The following is a 12,502-nucleotide window of genomic DNA, read 5'->3' as shown; positions in this document are numbered from 1 at the left end:
TTTTAGATAAAAGCTGATTTTTCTCTCTTTTCTGCTGCATTCTTTGCATTCCTTTATGCTGCAAGAAACTATTATATATACCAGGCACTTTTCTAGGTACCAGGGACACAGACATTGATATAAACACATCCCATGCAGATACCAGATTCATAATTTCCATTATGAATTTCCATAATTTCCGTTTGCTTCCATCATGCAGTGGAAGTACAAAGCAGAGTGAGCTCGGTTTTTCCAGAAAGAAGAATAACAAGAGGCCGTTCTACTCTTGGAAAATGCCTTCCTCCTTCAAGTTGTGGCTCAAAATTCACCTCCTTAAGAAAGTCTTCCTAATAAACAACTTTAAGTTTCAGAAAAATACAGTGGATTTCAAAGACTGAAAAGAGGGTCATTGGGTTCCATCCAAACTTCCCCCTGACAGGTTTTGGAACAGATCACAGTGAAATTATCCATCCCATTCTGGGAATTTTGACCCCCACTTCCACTGTGGGTGCCTTCATTTTGTCTGTGGGGATGGGCAGTGAGGTTCTTTGCTGGGGAAAGCTCAAAAAAGGCATGTCATTTGTAATCTATGAAGTCGATTATCACATTCAACTCATGACTGGGTATAAGAATAATTAGCAACCATTTCACCCAAGGGACAGCTTTTCTTCAGAGAGCAACAAGGGCGTTCTTTATCCTCCTAAATGTTTCGCTATTAGTGCTTTATTTAATGCCAGAAGGCATCAAGAACAATCTCCTTCTCACCGACAACATTCCCATGACTAAACAGGCACAAGAATTCAGAAAGAGATGAGGAAGGCACTAAGCTCTGCTTAGTCTAATTTTCAACGTTCCTAATTGGATTTCAGAAGACATGATTATTTTCATGTGGTGTTCTCTACTGAATGTAAAAGGAGAGTCAGAACTCGTGTCAAAGTTCCAACTTCTCACATGATCGATCTAAAGAATATTGCCTCTTATGGGCAAGTCCTCCCTCCACCAATGAGACAGTGGCTCCAAGATTTACATGCCCAGTCAAAATCTGTATCCTGAGATCCAGTCACCACTGAACAACCCGAAGCACCAAGGCCCAAGCTCATCACCTCTCCCCTCACTGTATCTTCTTCCCTGTAAGTGTTCCCCTAGTGGTGAAAGACGCCACCCAGTCATACACTTCAGAAACCTAAGCACCATCTTGCATCTCCTTCCCTTGGTCTTCAAGTCTTACTGAGTCTCTCTTCATAAAGTCATGCCTACCACCTTTTCTCTACCCTACTGCTACAACATGGTTTACCTCCTTATCACTTCATTCGTGAACTCCTTGAGTATCTCCTAAGTGTTCTCCCACCACAAGCTTGACCTGCCCCCCAAACTTTTCCAACTGCCATAGTAATCTTTCTCCAATGTAAATCTCATTAAGTCACTAAATTCTTTACATTATTGCTCATTTCTAAGTTGTTTTATACTCCCTGAAGAGCCCTCCATAATCTGTATCTGATCCCACTCTCTGCCACTTCCTAAATACACTCTATTCACTGCTCTATGAAAGTATTAACATCCCTTCATCAACTTTCCTTTAGTGACCTAAAATTTCACCACATAGTGTCTTATATAGATTTAATTTTTCATTTATTTATTCTGCTCAATATCTAGGAATATCTTGTGATCGAAGAACTTACTGGATTCTTAAATCCTATGAAATCATCTTTTATCGTATGTTTGAATTATCACTGGATTCATTCTGCTATTCAACTCATGCGCTGGTGCTTCTTTTCTCAACAATCTAGTTTTTAATAACTTGGATCTCTAGTTATTCTAATTGGAATTATGAACAGCTACCAAACGGAGCTCTAAAAGGTGTTGCCATTAAGTGGAAAAATTATGCTGAACTGAGCTGTTATTTGGATTGAGTAGGTTTAAAACAAATGTGCTCAACTTAATAAATCTAGTTTTCACTACAGCAGTTTCTGAAAGGACAGGCAATTAAGCATTTAAATTCTCAGATGGAGAAAGGGAACGCAAGCAAACCACAGCTCTGGATCAACGTCTGAACAAGTTCCTCTGTGGTCTTTCAAAGACTCCTCCCCAACCACACCCTGAAGACATGGCACCCCTGGTCATACATGTACAAACCTCTGAGATGAGTGAAGGACTTTAACACACACTAACGAAAACAACAACCAATGCCCCCACATGCATCCACACTGAATACACTGAACCTTTGAACTAGTACCTCCCAGAGACTTGTGATGCCTATGAACCGCTGAAAGCACAAATATTTCTTCATTGTGTGTATTCTGTGACCTTGGGGTATTTACATTCTCAACTAAACTGTTACAGTACCCTAGGGTTTGCATTCCATACCTCGTCTCATATTGAAGACATGTAGCTGGTGATTGACTTTGAACTCCTTGAAAAAGCAATGAGCTCCAAATAACAAAAGTAATGTATTAAAAGGTGTCCTTATTAATGTTCTAGACACCCTTTGGAGTGTCACAATCACTCTCCCAAGGAGCGGTCTAATGTTGGTCCAAGTTCCCTGGGTCTTGACATTCAACTTCAGGGTTTTCATTAACTCCAGACTCTCACATCATGTGTCCCAGGAAAGACAATAGTCACGTTCAAGATCTCATCACCACCCTCCCCCTAAGCTGAAACACTGGGACTCCAAGGGAAAGGTGGAGAGATTCTATCAGATCATTAGTACCCTATTTTCAAGAGCGTTCTGCAAGGTGGACATTGCAATACTTGCCTGAGTGTGTGATAGTCCCTCAGCTATCAAGGACATGCATTCTGGAAAGCTTATTCTTAAACAAACAAACACACAAACAAACAAAACCATGTGTTATAGTTCTGGCCTTTATAACCCTTTCTGCTCAAGGCATTACCTATCCCTGATGAAAGAGTAGAAAGTAAAAACAAAGTTCCAACAGCCATAGTTTTCTAATACAAAAGAGAGGGAAAGGAACTGACTTTAATTTAGGAAATCTCATGTTTATTAGTTGGCTTCACTCACACTCACACACACACACACACACACACACACACACACTCACACAATGGATACACAGTTGACCTACAAAAAACGTGGAGGTCAAAGGCACCAACACCCGCACAGTCCAAACTCCACATGAAACTTTTGATTCCCCAGAAACTTAGGCTGCCCCTTGGTATCTGTGGGGGGCTGGTTCCAGAACACTCTGTGGATCCTAAAATCTGCAGATGCTCAAGTCCCTTATAAAAATGGCATAGACCAACGCACCAATGCATACAGTTGGCCCTCTGAATCTGAAGACTTTCAACCACGATCAAAAACAGTGCAGGTACTTATTGAAAAAAAATCGGCATATAAGTGGACCCACACAGTTCAAATCTGTGTTGTTCAAGGGTCAACTGTAGATAAGATATAGAGATAGACACAGACATACATTTCTTTTCAATATAATCCTTTGAGGTAGATGCAATTATCTCATAATTAGATATGCAAATTGAGGCATAGCATACAAATCTAAAATCCCTGTATTCATCCTTAGCCCTCAACTAAGTCATATGTATTCTCAGTTATTACTTTTCCCATTTGATGGTCAGGTGCTGCATTGGTTTCATTTAGCCAGTCTCCCTCTGCCTAGCACAGAGTCTGGAACATGGCAGGTGGTCGATGAAATGACCTCCTGTCTGTAAAGCCTGCCACTCTTCATCATACCTTCTACCATTGTTATAGCATCGCTAGCTCTTCATTTACTCAATGAAATTTCACTGACCACCTACTATGTGCCAGACCGTCTGCAAGGCACAGCAATACAGGAATGAATGAAACAAAAATCGTTCCTGACGATCTAATGAGATAAATAAGAATATAGTATTATTTAGTTGAGATCTGAAAAAGAATGGAAAAGGTTATTGGGAAGGAGATGAACTCAGAAGTGGGGGAAAGGGTGGGTGGGTGAGAAGGGGATATCTATCCCTCCATTAAATAGCAGACTTAGACTCCTCTCTCTCAGGAGGTGATCATGACCTTTTGTCACACTCACACACCTCAAACTTTAAGGTCAAGACTTTGTTGCCTTTGGAACGCATATATACATACATACACCAGATATCGTATTTCCTAGGGTCTAGGGTTGCCAGTATTGACAAATTAAAATACAGGATTCCCAGTTAAATTTTAATTTCAGATGAGGTTTTTCAGATTAACAATGATTTTTTTTTTTTAGTATAAGTATTTCTCAAGTATTACATGGGACATACTTATACTAAAATATTACTGTTTGTTAATCCAAAATTAAAAATTAACTAGGTGTCTTGCATTTTATCTGTCAACCTTACTAGAGAATCATTAAATAATTTTAAAGTTCAATAGAATAAAATGTAAATTTTACTGAAATAGAGGTTGGAGACCTAAGTTTGGGTGTTAATCATACACACACACACACACACACACACACACACACACACCAGGGTTGCCAAAATATATATATATACACATGACTTGTATTCATCTTTTGTTGTCCGTATATATTGAGTATTACAATTTTAATACAGTTTTTTCCCTTCTTAAAATGCGTATATATTTTTTGGCATCCTCTGTGTACATATAAATTCTTGAGAAGAGTTAACTTTCAGAAGAGAAAGCAGAATCTGCCAACCTTTTTACCTCTTAGGTTAATTCAGCCCATGAAGACCACAGACCACCACCAAGTCTGGTAGATAGCAAACACTCAAGGTCAACCATGGTTATTTGATTATTTTCATTATTGTTGATAGTATGCTCATTAATCCATTATACTAATATCTAATGCACCTTATTAGTTTTCAGGCACTGCATTGGGGTTTTTCACATACATGATTCTCTCAATCCTTCCAGCACCCTTATGAGAAAAATATTATTATCCTGAGATTACAGATGAGGAAACTGAGGCTAAGTGGCACGGTATCCTGCCCAAGGAGAGAGAATCCAAATTTCAACCTAATTTCACCCTGATTCCAGGCTTTCCCATCACAGTAAGTGCAAACATGAGTGTTTGGGTTTAATTTAAAACCTCACCATAAAGGACAATGAATTCAAGATAGCTAATGCTAATTAAGCCGTGCTAAATATATCTAGTGTACTTGTTCAGTAAGACTTTCCTTGCTCTGTGTGGTTACTTGTGACAGGTCACCCACCTGTCTTCTTTGCAGACATAAATAACTCCAAGCATAAAGAAGAAAGCGTGGAAAGCTACAGAAAGAACAAAGGAACTTGGGCATAAAATGCCACACTCGCCAGAATAAACAGGAGCCAAACAGAGACAAGAGTGAATCGCAGGCCTTAGACTCCGCTCTGCTGACCCAAGACAAAGAGACTGGCAGACAAAGGGAATGAAGAAATCGTTGTCCGACACCACTATCCTCAGGTGTGGGGCGCAGGCACCACCCCGAGGTAGAAATGGACTCGAGGCCTCTGGGGCACCCCTAAGCTCCTTGCCCTCCAGGATAATGTTAGTCCATCAGCCAAACACTAAGGGGCCTTAATGAGGACAGGCAAAGTCTGTGAAGTCCCTGGTTCTTCATCCAGGATCTGAAAGTCCCCAGACACATTGGGGACACTGTGTCCCCAGACACAGAGTTGCAGCAGCCTGAAAAGCCATTCTTCTGTGTAAGTGCGGATAATAAAAATACCAACAAAACCCACATCCCCAGTGCATAATTTCCACAGCTCCCTGTAGTGTACGTATGATATTCATAATTGTGCTCATTTTGCTGCTGAGGTCCCAGAAGACCTGGGAGGTGGGTTATGCTACTCTCCCAATGTTTCATAGTACATCCAAGCAGAGCTGGAAACAGAAGGCACGTCCAGAGCGAGTACCAGAGGTCCTGGGTTTCATGTTAAACTTTAATAGCACGTTTAATATCTTTAATGCACATTCTCATGCATCTGACTGTCTATATTTTCTACCCTCTCTTCCATTACTATAGATAAACCTGCCTAAGGCCAATTCCTCCAATGATGTAGCAAAGCCCATACTCTTTTTTCTACCCGAAGACATCATTTCAAACACTAATTCCTCCAGTATCATCAATCATGCTTTTGCAACTCAATCATCCTAATTAGCATCTAAACACATCCTGCCTTCTGTATCATCACTCACACACTCACTCACACACACTCACACACACACACACATCATACACACAGAGGGACCATGTTTCACCCCCATGTCACTCCAGTTCTGCCCCATTTCTCTATTCCTTTAACATAAAAAAAAAAAAAAAAAAGATGGATTGCTAAATGAATGCAGGTAGGATTGGACAGGTGAATAGATGTGAGAAGGCGAATCTGTTAAAGGGTTCATTATAGAATCTCAGTGGGGGTATATGGGTATCCACTGTACACTTCTTCCAATCTTTCTGCATATTTGAAAATTTTCAAAGTAAAATATTAGAGGAAAATCTGTCTATTTTCTTTCTACTCCTTTCCTCCTCTTCTTTCCTGAATCCACTCCAATAAGACTTTCATCACCACTATCCTTTTCAAAGTCACCAACGAGCTTCACGTTGTTAAATGGAATTGTTGCTCCCCAATCCTCTCAATCCATTGGTAGCATTTGACTTCCTCCTTCTAACACATATTTTGCCCACTCGGCTTCTAGGATATCACTCTATCGTGGTTTTCCTCCTAGGTCATTGGCTTCTGCTTCTCAATCTCCATTCCTTTTATTTCTCACCCCTCACCCCCAACATCAAAATAGTAGCGAGCCACAGAACTCATTCCTTAGACTTCTTTTCTATTCACACTCCCATATTGAGCTCGTGTAGTCTCACAACTTTAAATGATATGTTTGCAGATATCGCCCAAAGAGTGTAAATCTTAGTCCTTATTCCTGAACTCTGGACTCCTGTATCCAACTGCCTAGTCTATATTTCTACGTGGAGGTCTAGTAGACATCTCAATCTTAAAATGTTCACTTGAAACCTATGTAATTTTACTAACCAGTGTCACCCCAATAAATGTAATTAAAAAATCATGTTCAGAGTCAAGCTCCTGGATTTATACCAGCACTCCCAGTCTCACACAGATCTACTTATCACCCTGTGGGCAAGCCCAACCCAGCCAGCTGGAAGATGAGAGGCCTTAGAAGGAAACCAAGGTACCCCAGTTGACATTCTGTCAAATGCGAGACATCTGAGTGAGGCTATCCTACGTCAGCCAGTCACCAGCCAACAGACCAGCTAATGATAGAGGGATGTGTGGGCGCAGGAGAGATCAGATGACTTGGCTCAGCCATCCCACAGAATTATGAGACCAATAGAATTTTGTTTCTTTTTTAAGCCATTAAAAAAGATGCTTTGTTAAGATTTGGGATGCTTTGTTAAGATTTGGGATGCTGATGAAAAATTCCAGAATCCCTAAATTATTCTAGAAAGTATGTATAATGTTAAGCAGAAAGAATGTCTTGAAAAAAGACAATGACCTAATTCTTTAAATACAGGAACTGGGAGCTGGTCTTATCATTTGTCCTTATGTTCTTGAACATGGTCCCCTAAATTTTCTCGCCTATGTAAGTTTTCATGGCAGGACAGCTTCTTCCAACCATCTCTGAGATTCTTGGGTAAAACTTTATGCACACTCTCTAGGTTGTTGAGACCTGAGCTGATATACTCCCTTCTCCATGAAGTGCAGACAAGGGATAGGGACGGGTCTACTGTGTCCTGTGTTTCTTTTTTATTCTAATTCCATGTGATATTCCCTGGACTTAAATCTGATCAGGGTGGTTTATATGGCGAACATGCCTCCATTTTGTATTGATGAACTTTTCAGATTGAATCAAAGTATGCTGAATTATTAAAAACTTAATTTTTGAGTCCAGGTTGCATGCAAATATATCTTCAAAATTTATCACATTTCTCAAATTCTTCCTTACGTTTATTAGGAAGCTCTTGAGATCTACCAATTTTGGATTTGATCTGTTAGAAAGAGTGGTCTGAGGACTCATCACTCTGCGCTTCACAACCCTCCTTTTTTTTTATAGACTTCCATTTTCCAAGCAGTTTTACGTTCACTAAAACTCGAAGCAAAATGAAGAGGCAAGTACAGAGATTCCGCATATATTCCCAGGCCCCACACATGGCCTCCTCCATTGTCACCATCCCCCATCAGCGTGGAAGAATCATTTGTGACAACTAATGAACCTACAGGACACATCATAATCACCCAAGGTCCGTAGTTGACATTAGGGCTCACTCTTGGTGCTGCACACTCTGTGAGCTTGGACAACTGTATGATGACATGTATCCATCTTTATAGAATCGTACAGAACATTTTCACTGCCCTGAAAATCTATGCCCCACCTATTCATCTCTCCCTCCCCAAACGTAGGCAACCACCAATCTTTTACAGTCTCTAGAGCTTCGCCTTTTCCAGAATATCATATAATTGGAATCATACAGTATGGAGCCTATCAGATTGGCTTCTTTCGTTTAATGACATGCACTTGGGTTTCCTCCATGCCTCTTCATGGCTTCATAGCTTATTTCTTTTCAATACTAAATAATATTTCATTGTCTGGATGTACCAGCAGTTTATTTATCCATTTATCTAACTGAAGGACATCTTGGTAGCTTCTGAGTTTTGGCAATTATGAGCTGCTATAAACATCCAAGTGAAGGTTTTTGTGCGGACATAAGTTTTCAGCTCCTTTGAGCAAATATCAAGGAGTGCAGTCGCTGGATTGTGTTGTAAAGGTATATTTAGTTTCTTAAGAAATTGCCAAACTGTCTTTCTAAGTGGCTGGGCCATTTTGCGTATTTCATCTTTTGAAAATTCTCACAACAATCCTATGAAGTCGATAATAATTTTACAGATGAGGACACTGAGCTACAGTGAATTTTCTAGGCAAGGCAGTGAATAAATAACTGACCACTCACCACCCTTCAAGCCAGCTTGCTGTCCTGGAGGTTCTACATGTTTGGACATAGCTGCAAAGATTCTCACGGCACTACCTCTAGGTAATATAGAAAATCTATGACATCTATTAACATGACCAACTTTATTGGAGGCTGAGTAAAAAGGAGAGTGCTCTTAGGAAAAACAAACAAAAAAATCTATGGTTCGTGAATACCAAACAGCCCCTCAAAACAGAAAGGGGACTGAAGCAGGCATATTTAGTGAATATAAATCTGTCATAGCCAACGTGTCTCAGCCCCAGGAAGGTTAAACAGCCTGTGTGTCCCTCTGCTCCTATACCATGCATGTCACAGGCAAATATTCTGCAAGTCTGGATGATTTTGAAGGAAGATACCTCACAAATGTTGCATGGGGCATCCAAATATTGCATGGAATAGACTTACACTAAAAACATGTCATTTATCTGAAATTCAACATTAACTGGGGGTCTTACATTTTTATTTGCTACATGTGGCAACCCTATGTAGGTCTCTTTACTCAGTGGGGAAATTCTACGAGAAGACTGGTCCTCCTATGTCACTAGCCAGAGCCATGACCTATGTCCATGTGTACTGGGACACTTAACAAGGAGGGAGAATGTCCGCACATGACCTGAGTCACTGTGGATAAACCCTTGGAGCCCCCTGAAGTATACAGCCTTCGGGATAGAGTGGGGATTGTGAGCCACAGGGAAAAGGGGTGGGAATTGGACTGGCAACCAGTGAGCCCCATCGCAATCATTGATACATGGTTCCATGGGTGACCGTTCCTTTCCAGTCCCAGCCAAGCACACACGTTCTTAGGACTTCTCCAACACAGTTATGGAGGCAGCTGGAGGCAGAAAGTGAGGGAATCTCTAGCCCACTTTACTCTTACTTATTTTGGCATGTCCTTTGGTAGCTACCACCTCCTGTCCCTCACTTCTGCAGGACAATGCCTCAGAGGCTGTGCTGTAAAAAGAAAACTGCCCTGCGCAGTAAGAAGACATGCTGCTTTGCCAAGTGAGAGATCCAGCTCTGAAGCACATGGGCCCTTGGGCAAGCATCTCCCCCCCCCCCCAGGCCTCATTCTACAGTCCTGTAAAAGTGGGGGATTCGCCAGTAAGGAGCTAATGCACCTTCTCACCTATTTTTTAGCATAGTCGCCCCCTAGCGCCTCACGTCTTACACCAGCTTTAGCATCTCTTAACTGTCACTCATTGTTTTCATTCATTTTCTCTTTCCATCAGAATTCTAACGAGTATCAAATATATCCTGGGCACTATTAGGCAGGTACTGATGACGAAAGGTGAATAAAATGTGCCTCCCACCCCCACTGCTACCCCCTGAGCTCACAGTCCAAGAAGAGAGATAGACATGCAAAGAGCTAAGTGCCATTCAGTGTGGGAAGCACCACTGTAGAATTTTAAAGAAAGTACTACAGGATGTCTGAGGAAGGAGAGAGCAAGTACTCCTATGCAAAGGAATCAGGGAAGAGCTTAGAGATGAAGTGACTTCTGAACTGTGTCTTGAAAGCTAAGTAGGGTTTCACCATTCACGTGAAGAGCCTCAATGTTCCGGGAGCAGTGAGAGGCTCTATTTGGCCGAGAGAAGGTTCCATGATCATGAATGATGATGAAAACAGGTGGAGGGATTACTTTTCTAGCAATGGGGATAAAAGAGCAGGATGAATCCATCAAATTTTGTGAGCACCTAGAAGACAATTATTTCTAATGCATCAATTCTTAAAATGCCTTTCCTGGCAACATTAATTCACTTAGGTGATATTGAAACCTCTTAAAAAAATAGAGCTGCCAGGAATGCATTTCATAGCAATGTGATGCAGGATCCTCGAGCAGCGCTTAAGCGCAATGAGAATGTGTCACCCCACGAGGTATCGGCCTCATTTGTAACATCCCAGCAGAATGGACACATTCCACAAGCAGCATTTTACCTGCCTTTCCATCGCATGGTGTTTTATAACATCTCAACCTAAATGAGGCGACTAAAAGGACGAGTGGTGGTTTTCAGGTTGAAAATCAGTGTCTATTCCTTTCAGCGGGAAGCTGACATCTCATTTTTTAAGGGTGACAAGGCATTACAAAGATGCATTGAAAGGTTAAAACTCAGGCACACTCTTGAACATTCTAAGTGGCACATGAGCTGGAAAGGAGTTCTCATTAGGTGTAATGGCTCTTCTCCCTTGAAATGCAGAAGACGGACGTGCACTCTGAGAAAATATAACAACACATGTTGGGTAAATAAACACACTCTCAAGGAAATCAGAACAGTTTCCAAACGGTGCAGCCCTGCACATCTATGATAAAAAAAAAAAAGCCAAAATGTTGAGCCATATGTGGATGGAGTTGGGCTTTGTTAGGGGAGTCACCTTTCAAAAATGGCCACGGCACTCACTACGCAAGAAAAGCACAGGGAGGACACTCTAATTTTCATCAAGTACCATTTAGTTATCGTTATCACCATCATGGGCAGTATCTGGGAATGGCATTCACCTGCCTTGAGTGAGCTAACAGCTTGGCTCACAAAAGCCTACCCAAATGAGGGGGCTTTATAAACTCCACTTTGAGATAGGACGCTGAAGAGAGATGGCTAAGCATCACAGCCAAGGTTACACAGCTAGAGAGTGATAGCACTTCAGTAAATCCAGGTTTCCCTGAAACCAAATGGAGCTTCTCTCCACTGAAGTCCAGAGAGAGTAAATGATTTGCTCAAGTTCATTAGACCCTGGAAGGGGTTGGAATTTGAACCCCAAATCTCGCTTTTCTGGCTGAGTTCAGACTGTGCCTTTTCAGTATGCTGAGAATGGCTTCCTCTCTAAACCTCTTGACCAACTTTAAACTTTTAGTCAACTTTCCTTCAACAACTGTAGTCTCTGGTATTTCTGCTTTCCATTTGAAAGGGAACTTGATAACCTTTAAAACCCTTAAGACAAGAAAAAAATACCCATTTATATTCCTGCCACAATCCTCATGGCTCTGCCTCTGAACTGGCTTTCTTTGGCCCCTGCACCTTAGGCTTTGTGAACAAACTTTTTGAGGTTAAAGTGAGAAATGGTAATTAAGCTACTCACAGTGGTTTCAGGAGACAAACCTGAAAGGTCTCCGGAGAGCCAGCGGGCACAGGTCACGCTTTCAATGGAAAAGGGTAAAAGAGTCAAGAGTCATTTTCCCCATGTGGCACATATGTGAGCATGTGTGAGAGAGAGGGAGGAGGGGAAGGGGAGAGAGACAGAGAGAAAGAGGGAGAGAGAGAGAGAGAGAGAGAGAGAGAGAGAGAGAGAGAGAGAGAGAGAGAGAGATTATGCCAAGAGCAAGGAAATAGCAATTTAAGCTCTTTCAAAATAAATTTAACTTTTGGGCAAAATCTTGATTTCCAAATAGGCTTATAGAATCTCCATTTTTCTCATTTCAAAGCTTCCTACTGCATCCAGCATTTCTACAAATGTTCTTTTGTAGAACAGTAGCACTGTGAGAACAAAGAGGCACCATAAAATAGAAATTGGGACACAATACATTCTCTTCCAAACAGCCATATATCAGAGGCATGGTTCTGATCCAGCTCTTGGTAAAGGGCTTGCAAGATAAGGTGTCGTTTGAGTTTT

This window comes from Rhinolophus sinicus, linkage group LG11, assembly GCF_036562045.2.
Source record: "Rhinolophus sinicus isolate RSC01 linkage group LG11, ASM3656204v1, whole genome shotgun sequence".
Lineage (NCBI taxonomy): Eukaryota > Metazoa > Chordata > Mammalia > Chiroptera > Rhinolophidae > Rhinolophus > Rhinolophus sinicus.
Note: the sequence above shows the minus strand (reverse complement) of the source record.